General features: G+C 37.2%; 1 protein-coding gene across 6 annotated transcripts in view; it reads left to right on the top strand.

The window, feature by feature from the left end:
• TBL1X (transducin beta like 1 X-linked) overlaps positions 1 to 12,738 on the top strand; it is a 197,626-nt gene that overhangs the window by 107,043 nt on the left and 77,845 nt on the right. For all 6 annotated transcript variants that reach the window (XM_051794958.1, XM_051794961.1, XM_051794956.1 and 3 more), the window contains one exon: positions 1,474 to 1,581. The gene's annotated coding sequence lies outside the window, so the exon portion shown is untranslated. The remainder of the gene's footprint in view (positions 1 to 1,473; positions 1,582 to 12,738) is intronic.

Genomic DNA, 12,738 nt, shown 5'->3' with positions numbered 1-12,738 from the left:
GATTTGTGAAAGCTTCTCCTGATTATGTGTTTAAATATGTTACTTATTACATTGATTATATCAGAAAATGATACTTAATGTATAGTTGTCATGGTTTAACTTGAGCTGGTAAATAAGTATCACACAGCCACGCACTTCCCCTAGCCATCCCAGTGGGATGGGGAGGAGAATTGGAAAAAGATAAAGCCCATGTGTTAAGATAAAGAAGAGTTTAATAATTGAAATAAAGTAAAATATAACACTAATAATAATGACAATAATTATTAAAGGGGGGATAACAAAACAAGGGAGCAATAAAACCCAAAAAGGACAAGTGATGCACAATACAATTGCTTACCACATGCTGACCAATGCCCAGTCCTTCCCCAAGGAGTGAACAGCACCCTCCCAGCCAATTCCCCCCAGTTTTTATACTGGGCATGACATTCTATGGTATGGCTGTCCTGGCCATGCTCCTTCTTGGCTTCTTGTGCACCTGCCCACTAGCAGAACATGAGAAACTGAAAAGTCCTTGACCTAGGGTAAGCACTGCTCAGCAACAACTGAAACATCAGTGTGTTATTAACATTATTCTCATACTTAATCCAAAATACAGCACTGTACCAGCTACCAGGAAAAAAATTAACTCTATCCCCAACAAAACCAGGACAGTAGTCTTAAAAGCTGTCAGACATTTGTGTGGAAGAGGATAATTAATTTTAAAAGTCTCCAATGAATATCTCATTTCACTTTACAACATTTAATTATTAGATTACATAGACAAAAATTGAGCATAAAACTTAAGGCTTGAAACAGAGGAGTAGGAAGCTAGTCAAGATACGTGGTGCTCGAATGGCAGAGGAAGTCAGAAATAAGGCTTTACTCATCACACTCGATGGCAGGCATGGAAAAGTGTGCAAATGGGTTTATTATTGCAGAAGAATGTCAGGCTGTCTTTCATGTCTGATTTTCATAAATGCTTGCCTTTAGACTTTCCCCAAAAAACATTCAAGAAGGTGATTTCTTTTACCTGCTTGTTTCTTCTTGCTCAAAGTGGTGCTCAATCAGTTCCCACTGGAAGCTTTTTGAGGAAGCACTTTTGTGTGCATCCCACTGTTCAGAGGCAGCGCACTGGCATTTCAGTCCTGTGCTCAGCAGTGGTTCAGGGTGAATTGCTTGCTTTTGTTTTACCTGACCAGAGATGCTGAAAATTGTTAAGCCAAGCTCAGGGTGTATTAGGATTCTTCCAGATTCCTGAGAAAGTGCACACCTTTGCAAAGTGCTCGAGTGCTGTGTGTCACTGGGGCTTCCCCTCGCCTCTCTAAATCTTTCTGTGATGGGTGTTGGATTTTTTCCCCTTCAGGTTCTGTCAAAGCTCCTAACTTGGAAGCTAGCACTTTGGTGAATGCCAAAAGCAAAAGGAGTCAAATGCTTGTGTTTTCATGAGGTGATGGACACCGTACCATCTTGACAGGTACCTTTCTCTCATTGCAGCCCTCTCAGCTGTCAGATGCGGTGATCTCCATGGTAACTCAAACCCCCAGACTCTTGACAGCAGCCTGCGAGGAGCAACATTCAGCAGCTCAAGGGTCTCACGACCAGGTAAGCCAAAAGGAATTGCTCAATAAGAGCTCACATCCAGTGCACCATTTCCTGTCCAACTGCCTTTCAGGTTTTTCCCTGGTCAAGCCACCCAGGCAGTCAGTTCCTGTACGTACACCAGTGCTGTCATTTGTCCAACTCTCTTGAACAGAGATATTTGACAGAAAGTCTGCGTTTATCAGGGTTGCTTTTTAAGCTACGGGTTGAAGAAGCAATGCAAAGAAGCACTGGGCAATTCTTTAAGTGGTTTTGGTGTTCAGTAATTGCCAGGGTAAAAAAAATTACTCCAAAATGCATCAGCAGTAAGATCAGTCCTACCAGTGTACCGACACCACCAACAGTACTGCCCATCTCTAACATTAGGCCTGAGCAATCTTATTCTCCTGCAATGCATCAGGGACTGTTTCTGTGTTTATGTAACATTCATTGGTACTCTGCAGCCTTTTCAAGTTGCTGCTGTGCTCTTTTCACACAAGTTTCTAAGTCCCTCTCTGTGCTAATAGCAGCATGTGGGGCATTCTGGTTAACATCTTAAGAAGGTACAGACTTCTTCCCCTTTTTTGGTGAATTATAGAGAAAGAACAAGATCTTTGCCATTTTTGGGAAAGCAATGCAGGGACTATACAGCTGTATTGACTATTGCAGTACTATGAATGCTATGAACAGAAGTAGTATCTCTGGTCTTATGCACTTACATGTGTGGGAGATTAGCTACTCCTTTTTGTTATAAGATTTCACTGTCATTTGTATTGAATTGTTTCTGTGCCATGTATTTTGTGAGCTCTTGGTTTCTCTTCACTGATAACTATACAAAACGTTTCCTAAACAAGACTTTACAGCCTCTCTTGCCCGTTTCCTTGGCCACTGATTCTTCTCTTGGCTCAGGTGTCCGTGTGTAGGGTTGAGTTTGTATTGCATCTGTTTCTCCAACACCTCCCAGACATGCAAAGATTTTGTCTGCCCTAGATTGTCCTTAACCAAAAAGTAACATGTCGGTGAGATGAAATTTATTCCCCTAATAGGGCTCCTTCTTGCCACATGTGCCAGCTGCTTTTCTGAAGGCCAGAACACCTCAACTTCTCACCAGACATGTAGCCAATTATTGATCATCAGTCTTTTTGTTTTCTGTTACTCTGAAGGTCAGACAGATCTCCAAGATCTCTTTCACGTCCTACCGAAACATACAGCTGGTCTTGACTATCCAGAAATTTTGTAACAGGGAGTGAGTACATGCTTTAGCACTTTTCCTCTCACAGTATCACTGAGACTTTCCTCTCTGCAGGAGAATGTCTCTGACCAGTCTGGGGACAATGCAGGGAGAAAATGTCAGTTTTCGAAGAAAGAAGCTCCAGGAAAATGTCATAGATTCCTGGCATTAAATGTTTTAGAGACTCCTTGTTGGATTTTGGAGATTTGTTAGGAGCAGCAATGCACATCTGCTCAGGCACATCTGTAATGATCATTTATCTGAATCAGTCAGAGGAAACCCAAAAGCAGAGAAAAACATTATGATTTTACAAAGTTAGTAATAATTTTTAGTGAATCTTCTTTTGTTCCTGAGAATGGAACACAGAAATTTCTTCAGTCATGTTTTACTAGTTTAGTTGCTTGAATTAGACCAATAAATTTTACATGATGAGTGTCAGATCACTTAGGTACGTTCCAATAGGTAGTCACCAAACTTATTTCCTCAACTTAGTTGTGGCTTTTGAAAATCATGGCCAAAATCACTAGGCAGACTAACCAAAATATGTTTTAACAAAATTTGGTCATGTTAATTTTGTCCTATGCATTCTTATTGTCATCATTGTTTGTTATTGCTGTGATGGGGCTGACAATGACAAGAGGTTGGCTTTATCGAGATCATGTGTGATATGTTGTATAAATGCATTGGGAATTACAGTATTTTGACTAGAAAACCTTGTAAAAAGCAAGATGAAACAGAGAGATGAGGCAAAATCAGATGTCGAAAAATGAAAGGTTGGGCAAGTTCAGTTAGAAAAAGTAGGCATATGCACATGATACCTAGGAAGAAACAGGTCACCATTTGCTAGTTTGATGTTTATTGTATGAATTAGTTGCTTTGAATTTAAGACCGAGATGGATAGGATGTAGTGGAAGATCCTTCAAACGTATCAGCATATTAGCAGGTTTCTGTTGTTCAAGAAGCTTGCAATAGGTGCAGTTCAAGAATGTCACAAATGAAATGTGATAGTGCAAGTTGTGACTGTTGTTGGTAAAAACACAAAAGCACAGATTAACATAAGAAAACAGTCATAATTTTTAAAAGAAAATATTTCCAGAACAGTACTTTTTCAGAAGCATTCATTTGGTGTGATGGAGAAGAATGTTTTGTTGAGAAGAACATTGCATTTTATTCAGGGAAAGTACAAGAAATTATGAGAAAAAATTTGACTTGCAGTTGCATGAGTTTGAAAAGTACCATAATATATGCATACTGTTTCTTAAAAACTTTTATGATTTTGTACAATTACTGATTTTTAGTGATTTATTTGAATTTATTTAGAACTTTTTAAAATTATACTGCACAGACAGAAAATACAAAGGCTTTCTGTATGTTAACGACAGTTGTTGACACCTAATCCCACCAAATAATTTTATTGGTCAGTTAGATTTACGGACTAGAAAAATCAATCTGCTTTTAAACAGTGTCCTTTGTAATTCTTGGGTTTAGTTAATAAGCTCTGTATTGATTTTGATTTCTAAAATTGTACCTGTGGGCATACACATGAACTATTCCTTCTGACTACTCAGCATTTACTATGCATAGTGTGGTTATTCTTGAAAGTCATATGGCACACTTTCTGTTCACTGAAAAATAGTGAACTGTTGTAATAACATTTTTAAAAATAGACATATTTAAAATAACATGAACATTCTTTAAATTTGCAGCTGTTTCATGGCTTTATTTATATATTCCCTGATGCTTTTCTTGTTACTTGGTGAATCATGGTTAACTGAAGTCTGATTTTATTCATGAAATATTACTTAATCAGTACTTTTTGGCCTATCAACCAAGTCAGAAAAAAGTATCTATCTAGCTAGAACATGAACTTGTCTCTTTTGCACCTTTACATGGGGCTGGAGAGATGAGGAAACTGTTTCAGTCATGGCTAACTTCTGAGATACGTGTTTTGAGCCTTTCTTTTACACAGTACAGTTTTTAATTGCTGCTAGTGGAATAAGATTGTTGCTCTTTATTTTTTAAAATCTTTTCTCTTTGGCACAGCTAAGGCTTCAAGGAAGTTTTTCAGTGATAGTAAAGAGGATGCTAACATTGCAAAATGAGATGGTAAAAAGCCTTATCCTTTGATTTTTAAATTAAGATGGTGATTAAGGCATAACTCAGACCTTTTAGGACTGGACTGTTTGATTTGTAGAGCACCTTAAGATGCCACGTTGACCATACCAGTCACTTGAAAGTACTTAGTAATAGATATGCAGAGTGGAGAAAAGCAGTTTTGGTTGTAATTGTTAATAATATATTTGGTTCACCTGCAGTGCCAGATTAAGTGAAAGGTGCATACCTTCATGAGCATACACCATGGCACAGGGCAGGGGAGCATGGAGCTCTGCTTTGCCCAAAACTGCTCAGCTCAGGTATGTCCTTGGACATGTACCCTGTAGTGTAGTACCGTGTGTGTAGTACACTCCAGAGACACCGTGTCTTCTGCATCGTGCCTGTAATGAGGGACTATGTATGTGCAGTAAATCTGCTGCTTCCCAAAGAGAATTAGGACAGTTTTCCTCTGAAGAAGAATGGGGTTTTCTGCTTTTTAAAGGTTGGTTCACTTGAAGCTTTTATTTTGTACTGAATTATTTTTTTTACATCATGGTGTAGAAATGGAATTACTAAAGGCAGTGTAGTTAAACATACTCCTAAATAATCTGAATGTCTCATGCAGCCATCCCACACAGAAACAGAACAGGTAATATAATTGTTCTTTCAGTAAGTTGTTTCTCTCTAAATTAAGCCATGGAGAGGTATAGGATCTGTATTTCTATTTACGTTTTTGTATGAGCTTGTTCCTAACACTGCTTTGATTTAATGGAACATGAATATAATTTATGGATAAACATACTGTTATATAGATAGTACATGCTAAAGATTTGTGCTCAATATACAGATTAACATCAGTTAATTTCAGAAGAAATTTTATCTTTAATCAGCCTGTGAACATTTTCACATGGTATTTTACTGTCTAATCTTCACTCTGTAAATGAAAGAAATCTGTAAATGAAAGAAATAAAATGATCATTTTTTTTCTCAAAAGTTTATTCAATATAGTGGTGAGAGTTAATATATTTTTTGGTGTGAACCAGAGATATTTTAGGTATAATTAATCAAAATGGAATTGCAAGCATGTCCTCACTGATAGTGTGTTTTAACTTACTCATGGAGATCACAGGTTCACAGCTGTCCTCGTAACAGAGGACCTTGACCCAAGCTTGACTTTTTTCATAAATGTGATTACACTGACTTAGTAACTAAATTGTTGTAATGGCATATTTGGAGAGTAAGTGATCACCACAAAAAAAAGCTGAGGTGATTTAAGGTATTACAGATCCCACACCTGAACTGGAAGAGCAGTGCCCTTGAGTGCCTGACTGTTTCAGTACCAAGTCCATTTGCAGCTCTTGTTGAAGGCTGTTAAAATGGCCAGGATGTTCTAACTTTAAAGAATGCAGTGAGAGATCAGTCAGTCTTCTGCTCTGATTCAGCTGTGAGGGACAGTAAACTCCAGGTAAGGAGCAGAGGCAAATGGCTGCAGCACCCCTGGTTTTACACCAGTGCCACCGTTTGTGCAGTATGTTTCAAAACAGTCTTTGGGTTGACTTGGGTGGAGCCCATTCCCTTTGAATAATCCGACTTCCCAGAGTTGTATAGTGCTGTATCTTCTCCTAATAAATGGTTCAGGAGATTGGGTTAGTATGGATGGTACCTACTCAGAAAATACAGGGGGAACAGGGAAGGCACTCTCCCAAACAACATCTCTGTTGTAAAAGAACAAAGTGGGTTTGCAATTTTTGTTATATCTGAGATGGTTAACATTTTTGTATTGGTTGCTCCATGAGCTACAGTGTGATTTAGCAAGCATTCAAAATGTCTGTAACATGAATTGTGTTTATCATCAACCTAAATCAGTTTAAATAAATTTAGCTCATCTGATGCATGCATAAATTAATTTCCCTTTTATCTAGCCTACTTGCAGTCCTAATAAACAGACTAATCAATCATAGCTGCCTTCTTCTATAGCATGATTGTATATCTCTGATCAAGGAAAATGTAAAATAATTTCTCTCTAGTCCCTACTTAGATCCCCCCATAATCAAGGATTAATGATTTACCTTAATCATTTTTACATTCCTTGATAGAAAAAAGAATTTTTTTTAGTTCGTGTGTTTAAAGGATGATTACATTCAACACTGTAAAACTAAAGAAGTATAAAGTATTTTTGTTTCTCCACAACACAGAAAAGAATGCTAGTCTGACTGAGAGAACTCTTTGTAAACACAATGGCAATGATACCATGTTTTGAAGAGTTTGTGCTGTAGTAATGTCTACTCATTCCTTTTAGTTATAGCTGGTTTGAGGCCACTGTCCCCTTTCTTTCTGGTTCCAGTGAGTCCAGGACTCTGGCTAGGCATTTTCTCTCTTAATTGAAATATAAAGTGCCAAGCAAAACCTGAGGTTGGCTTCATGTAAGATACTAGAAAAAAACCCAAACAATTAAAACTTCCCTTTAGGTTGTTGTTTGAGAGCCTCCTTAATGGACTAGCTGCATCTCCTTATTCCCACACAGAACTGAAACTGGCCCCCAGATAATACTTTTATGGTGAACTACTTACCCTATATATCAATTGTCTGTGATCTTTTAATTATATACATTTATAGTATATCACACATTTCATTACTTTTGTCTAGCTAGGCAATTATGAAAAATGTGTAATGTGTGAAAGATCAACTTGGACTTTATTTACTGTAGTATTTTACAGCTGCTTGCTATACTTTTACCTTCTAACAACAAATTCTGCCTTTTGCAACTGCAAAAGGCATCAAGGCAAATTTGTGTTCTAGCTGGTTTATCTCTAAAATATGTGTTCAGAATATGTCCCACTAAGTGCATTTGACAAGATTAGAAAAGCGGCAGTTGTCTTGAGAAGTATTCATATCGTAGTAGTTAATGGCAATTTCTTCACTTCTAGTTCAGAAATAGTGTTCCAGATAAAGGTATAGCAAGGAGTTGCATCAAAATGGTATGTAAATACCTCCTGAGCAGCCAAATGCTGCTTCTGGTATTGTAGCTTAAGGATGCTGCTGCTGTTTCTACCTCTTCTGCTCAGCACTGACAGCAAACCAAAATTGGTTTTGAGAAATCTTGCTGTTGAACTGTAGCTGCTGGCTTTTATACAGAAATTGAAACATACTGGCCCATATAACAAAAACTAGACTTTAAATGAGCTAATCATCTTGCCTTGTTACTAGTAAGTTCAATGTTAAAGACTTGCTTAATATTAGAATATTTTCTTATGTCTGTAGAGAAATTAAATTCAGAAAATATGCTTATTTGTTCTTTGAGCTTTCAAGTTATGAACTTTGTTCCAAGAAAGATTTAACATGAATGTATTTTGACATGGAGATGAATCTTTTCCTCTATATTAAAAATTGAGCATTATCATGCAAAAATAATAATTCTATTACTGACACAAAAGAAGTGTGTAGTGCACATTTTTGAGTAAACATTGTAATATGGTGTTAAGCAAAAGTGTGTCTGCTTGTTATTTACGTGATTCCATTCCATGAATACAGATCTTAAATATCTTTAGTCATTTGAGGGTCAATAATATGCTTCAGAATTTGGCCTGAAATGTAAATTAATCCTATGTTTTAAAAATATATTACTTTAGGTTTTAGAACAATAACCTCATTTTACACTGCAAGTTTCATGATTTTTTTTTCAAATTCTTTATTTTTTGAGTCAAAAGTTCAGCTGTGATAAAATATGACTAAGTGTAAACTTGGTATCTGATATGACATGAGGTCTTTACAGCCATGTTTTTATAAAACATTGCTTCAAAACCCTTCCAGATTAAATGATAACATTCCAATAATCTGTTCATTTTCTTCTTTTAAAGAACTCTAGCTTTACATCAAGCTGTTAATCATAGTGGGATGATTCTGTTTTAAGCAATTTAAGTTGATAAATCTCAATGTAGTAGTAAACTGGAGAAGCTGTTTTCTCTCTTAATGTATGTGTGCTTTTGATGTCTTTCTATATACTGATAGATTTTCGTAAATTATCTGCTGAAGAATAAGCCCAAATATTTTAAATTTATTCTAATTAGATAATGTTTTGGAAGTCTGGTAATGTATAGAGTCTTTGCAAGCTCAAAAAGTGAAAATTCCCCTCATACATAGGTGTTTAAAACTATGCAAACATCATTTTTAAAAAAGTAATAAATACTATATAAATTTTTTAAAAAATAACACTAGACCAGAGCAGCAGAAGTCAAGGAAGCAAAGTTGTCCATGGTGTCATCAGTCTGACGACTGTCCTCTGAAGAATGAGGAAGGGGATCAGTAGAAGCAGCTGGGTCAGGGAAGTTAAGTGAAAAGGGAGGAAGGAATGTCTGAGGAGGAATGGCTGGGAGGCCAAAGCTTGGGGATCCTCTGAGTTTCTCTACTCCATAGATGCTTTATGAGCTTGTGTGGCCAGTAGTAAAAAATGAGGGAAAACTAGGTATTAAACCTGTTGTTATTGCCTATTATCAGTTTTGTATAAATAAAAATTTGCCAACTGTTTCCCACCTTTTTTTTCCTATAAACTAACCATCTGTATTTATATTGACTTTTTCGTCAAAGTCATATTTTGAGAATTTACAAAATCTCCTCACATGGAATTGCCATTTATCTTGTGGAGATTGTTTCGTTCATTCCCCAAAGCTTTCATGCTGCCGTGTCTCTCAGAGCTTTCTCTTGCTGTGGTCCCCTGTCCTGTAATGAGTGTCTGCTTTCTCCTTGCAGCACTTCAAGAGTATATGAGCTTTGCTGGAGTCTAGCCTCTTTGCATATTGTTCTTTTGACTTTTAAGTCGAGTTTGGTTTAGGATTTCACAGGAGAGTGAGTATTAAGACCTCATTGACAGGTAATGGTCTGCATCATTATATTATGTTTTGTGTTCCTAACATTTTGACACAAGTGTATTGGAGACAAATGAGATTGCATTTGTATTGATTTAAACCATTGTTGCTATGCAGCGGAAGAATCGTGTGTCCCTTTGAAAGAGAGAGCAAAATAGGAGGGGCTTTGTTTTTACAGAGATGGAGGAAATAAAGATTTCTGGTACTGTGGCATGTTTGTTGCTACTGGAGTTGAATTGCTGATGAAATCGTGAGGTATATGTTTTTTGCTGTGGCCTCGTCCAGGTTGCTCTATTAACGTCAGCCCCAGGGCTTGTTCACATAATTTGAATGATGCTTTTCAGTGACTTTAGAGGGAATTTACGCAGCAGATTTTATTCGTCATGTGTTTACTTGGTGTTCTAGAAACTTGTATTATTCTCTTTATGGAACTTCTTTTTGTCTTAAGGAGATACCAGAAGTTTAAAACAGGTGATTTAGCTAAAAACCTTGCAAACACAGCAGATCTCGATCTCTCTCCTATGATGATGTTACCTCAGAAGGCAGGTGCAGAGCTGTTTACTGCAGTCAGACGTGATCGCTCTGTTCTAAATTAAATCTACCCGTGATGGTTAGCATGGAGGTAATCAAATCACTTGCACCATCTGATCTGGTCCCTTCACCTTTCATTATCAAAGCCCATTTAAAGTGCTTTAAACTAGAACTGAATTGATAAAACAGATAAATTCATGCATCTGTGATCACATTTTCCTACCATTGTATTTTGTATGGAGTCTAAAAACCACGCATAAAACAGCCTAAAACCAATGACAATTTATTGCATACTGTACCTTGTCATCTGAACAATTCTATTAATTTAGCCACTCTTAGTTTTGTTTTGAACAATGCAGAATAGTTTTTCATTACCATATGGTATTTTTAACTGATATAGAAGATAAAAATTAACATTCTGCCCTTAGAAATTACCTTATTTCCTTTGGATCATAGGCAGTATGTAAGAAGTTGTTAGGCCATTTCTTTAAAAACAGAGTGACTTCTTTCCCCTAGTAATTTCAATTTAACAGTTGAAAACAACAGTCATTTCCTGTGGATGGTGTGTAATCTCACATAATTAATAGGCTTTTCAGCCCAATATTGGAATAAAACCAGTTGATGCTCTGTTCTCCCCATCCCCATTTGTATTATACCTGATCAGTACAGTGAATGTTAACTAAACAGACCTAAAAGCAAAGAAAAAGTGGGCTATTAGCAGAATTTGTATGAACCTCTTAGTTCCCATGCCTTTTTGAAAAGCTATCATTATTAGCTTTGGTTTGCTCATCAGTGGCGTTTGATTGTCGATAATCCTCAGGTTTGAATTCTGCTGTTGAGTTGGTCCCATCGGCAATACCTTTGATCTGGCAGCTAAGGAAATTAGCCCATTGAAGGCGAAGTAGCCACTGAGACTTCATTCCTGATTAGTTTTGCAGGCATTCCTAATGCTTTTTCATCTAATTAGTAAATCACTACCTAAATTAGGCCCACCAAACTGAAATAGAGGTTAAGGGATGTGGTCAAGTCTTAAAAACAAGATGTGGTTGCTTACTGTATGCAGTGCAGATGTGACTGGGTTTTCAGAAGCCCGGGATTCGGGAAAGGGTTGGCAGGGAGCATCTTTTTTCCAAGTCAATTTAAACAACAACTGAAGTTATTTACCTCTTGGAGCTGGCAGAACAGTTGAAGTATTTCTGAATTTGTAAAGATTTGGGAGGAGAGGGAGCAATTGCAAAATGATTTTCTGTGTGGTGCACCATCTTTTGAAAGGTTTGAATTGAGTGTTGAGTCTACTGAAACAAACTCCCCTCACATCTGTAGGGTATTTGGTGATGTTAAAGGCTAAGTTATGGCTTTGGATTTGCATGGATTTTGGAAAGTAATAACATAGCTCATAGCTTGGGTATCTTCATATAAGAGTATCTTTGCCAAATACTACTGGTGCTGGTGCACACAGTAACAAGTGAGTGTTTACTGCATTTCTGAATATTAGTCAAAGTCCATATTGATGACAGTCAAGTGTAACTCATCTTCCCTGTGAAGCAGACAAATGGTTGAATAAGTTTCGGTTAGATACAGTTGTTGGTATCTGTCTATGGCAACAACACTGCAAAAAGTGGTATTGGGGTATTGTCTCTACAGATCAGTGCAAATTTCACTTTGACACATCTTATTAGCAGTAATGTGCAAGAAAAAAAACCTTTGATTTTCCAATGTCAGTTTTATTCCCACTTATTATAGGACTAATATAATGAAGAGTAACATAAAATCCCAAGTCTCTAAGACCATACAGCAAGAAGTGCAAAACCTCCCAGCAAGGCTGTATTAAATCTGCCTAGCCATGGCTGAGCTCCTCATGGTGGAGTTCTCCCACTCCCTAAGTGGCCTGCATCCTCCTGGGGTCACCTGCACTGTGGTGGCAGCTGGGACCCTCCAGGCTTTGTGCTTTCAGCTATCGGGCGTTCATAGGGGTTTCAGTAGGGAACAAATTGCAAGGCATGTGAATACCAATATTGTATGGTTGGACTTGATATTAAAGGTCTTTTCCAACCTAGATGATAATATGATTTTATGTACGACTTTTGGCTCCAACCTTTCTACTGCCTACATAACCTGGCAAAATTGAGTATGAACGTTTGAGTATTTTTTATGCTACTAATATTTCCAGATTTAACCATTCACTCTTTTAATGGTAGCAGTAAAAAGTGACTGATATCAAAACTGGGCAGGTGACAATGATCATCACCCTCTTTTCTTTTTTTTTTTTTTTAATTTTACTGTCAGTTGTCTAATTAATGCTGCTTGGTATAAAGGAAGTCAGGTGTTGATTTCAGTAGATACTGTAAAAGTTATCAGGTTTAGTCAACTGTATCTTGGAAATAGAAAACTGCAAAGTTTCAACCACCCCAGTGTAAAGATAACCTTCATTCTGAATACCCCAAACCCTGAGGGGAAACAGAG

This window comes from Manacus candei, unplaced genomic scaffold, assembly GCF_025592945.1.
Source record: "Manacus candei isolate 608988 ecotype Guabito, Panama unplaced genomic scaffold, ASM2559294v1 h1tg000041l, whole genome shotgun sequence".
Taxonomy (NCBI): domain Eukaryota; kingdom Metazoa; phylum Chordata; class Aves; order Passeriformes; family Pipridae; genus Manacus; species Manacus candei.
The sequence above is the reverse complement of the archived record's forward strand: the minus strand, read 5'-3'. Positions and strand labels throughout refer to the sequence as shown.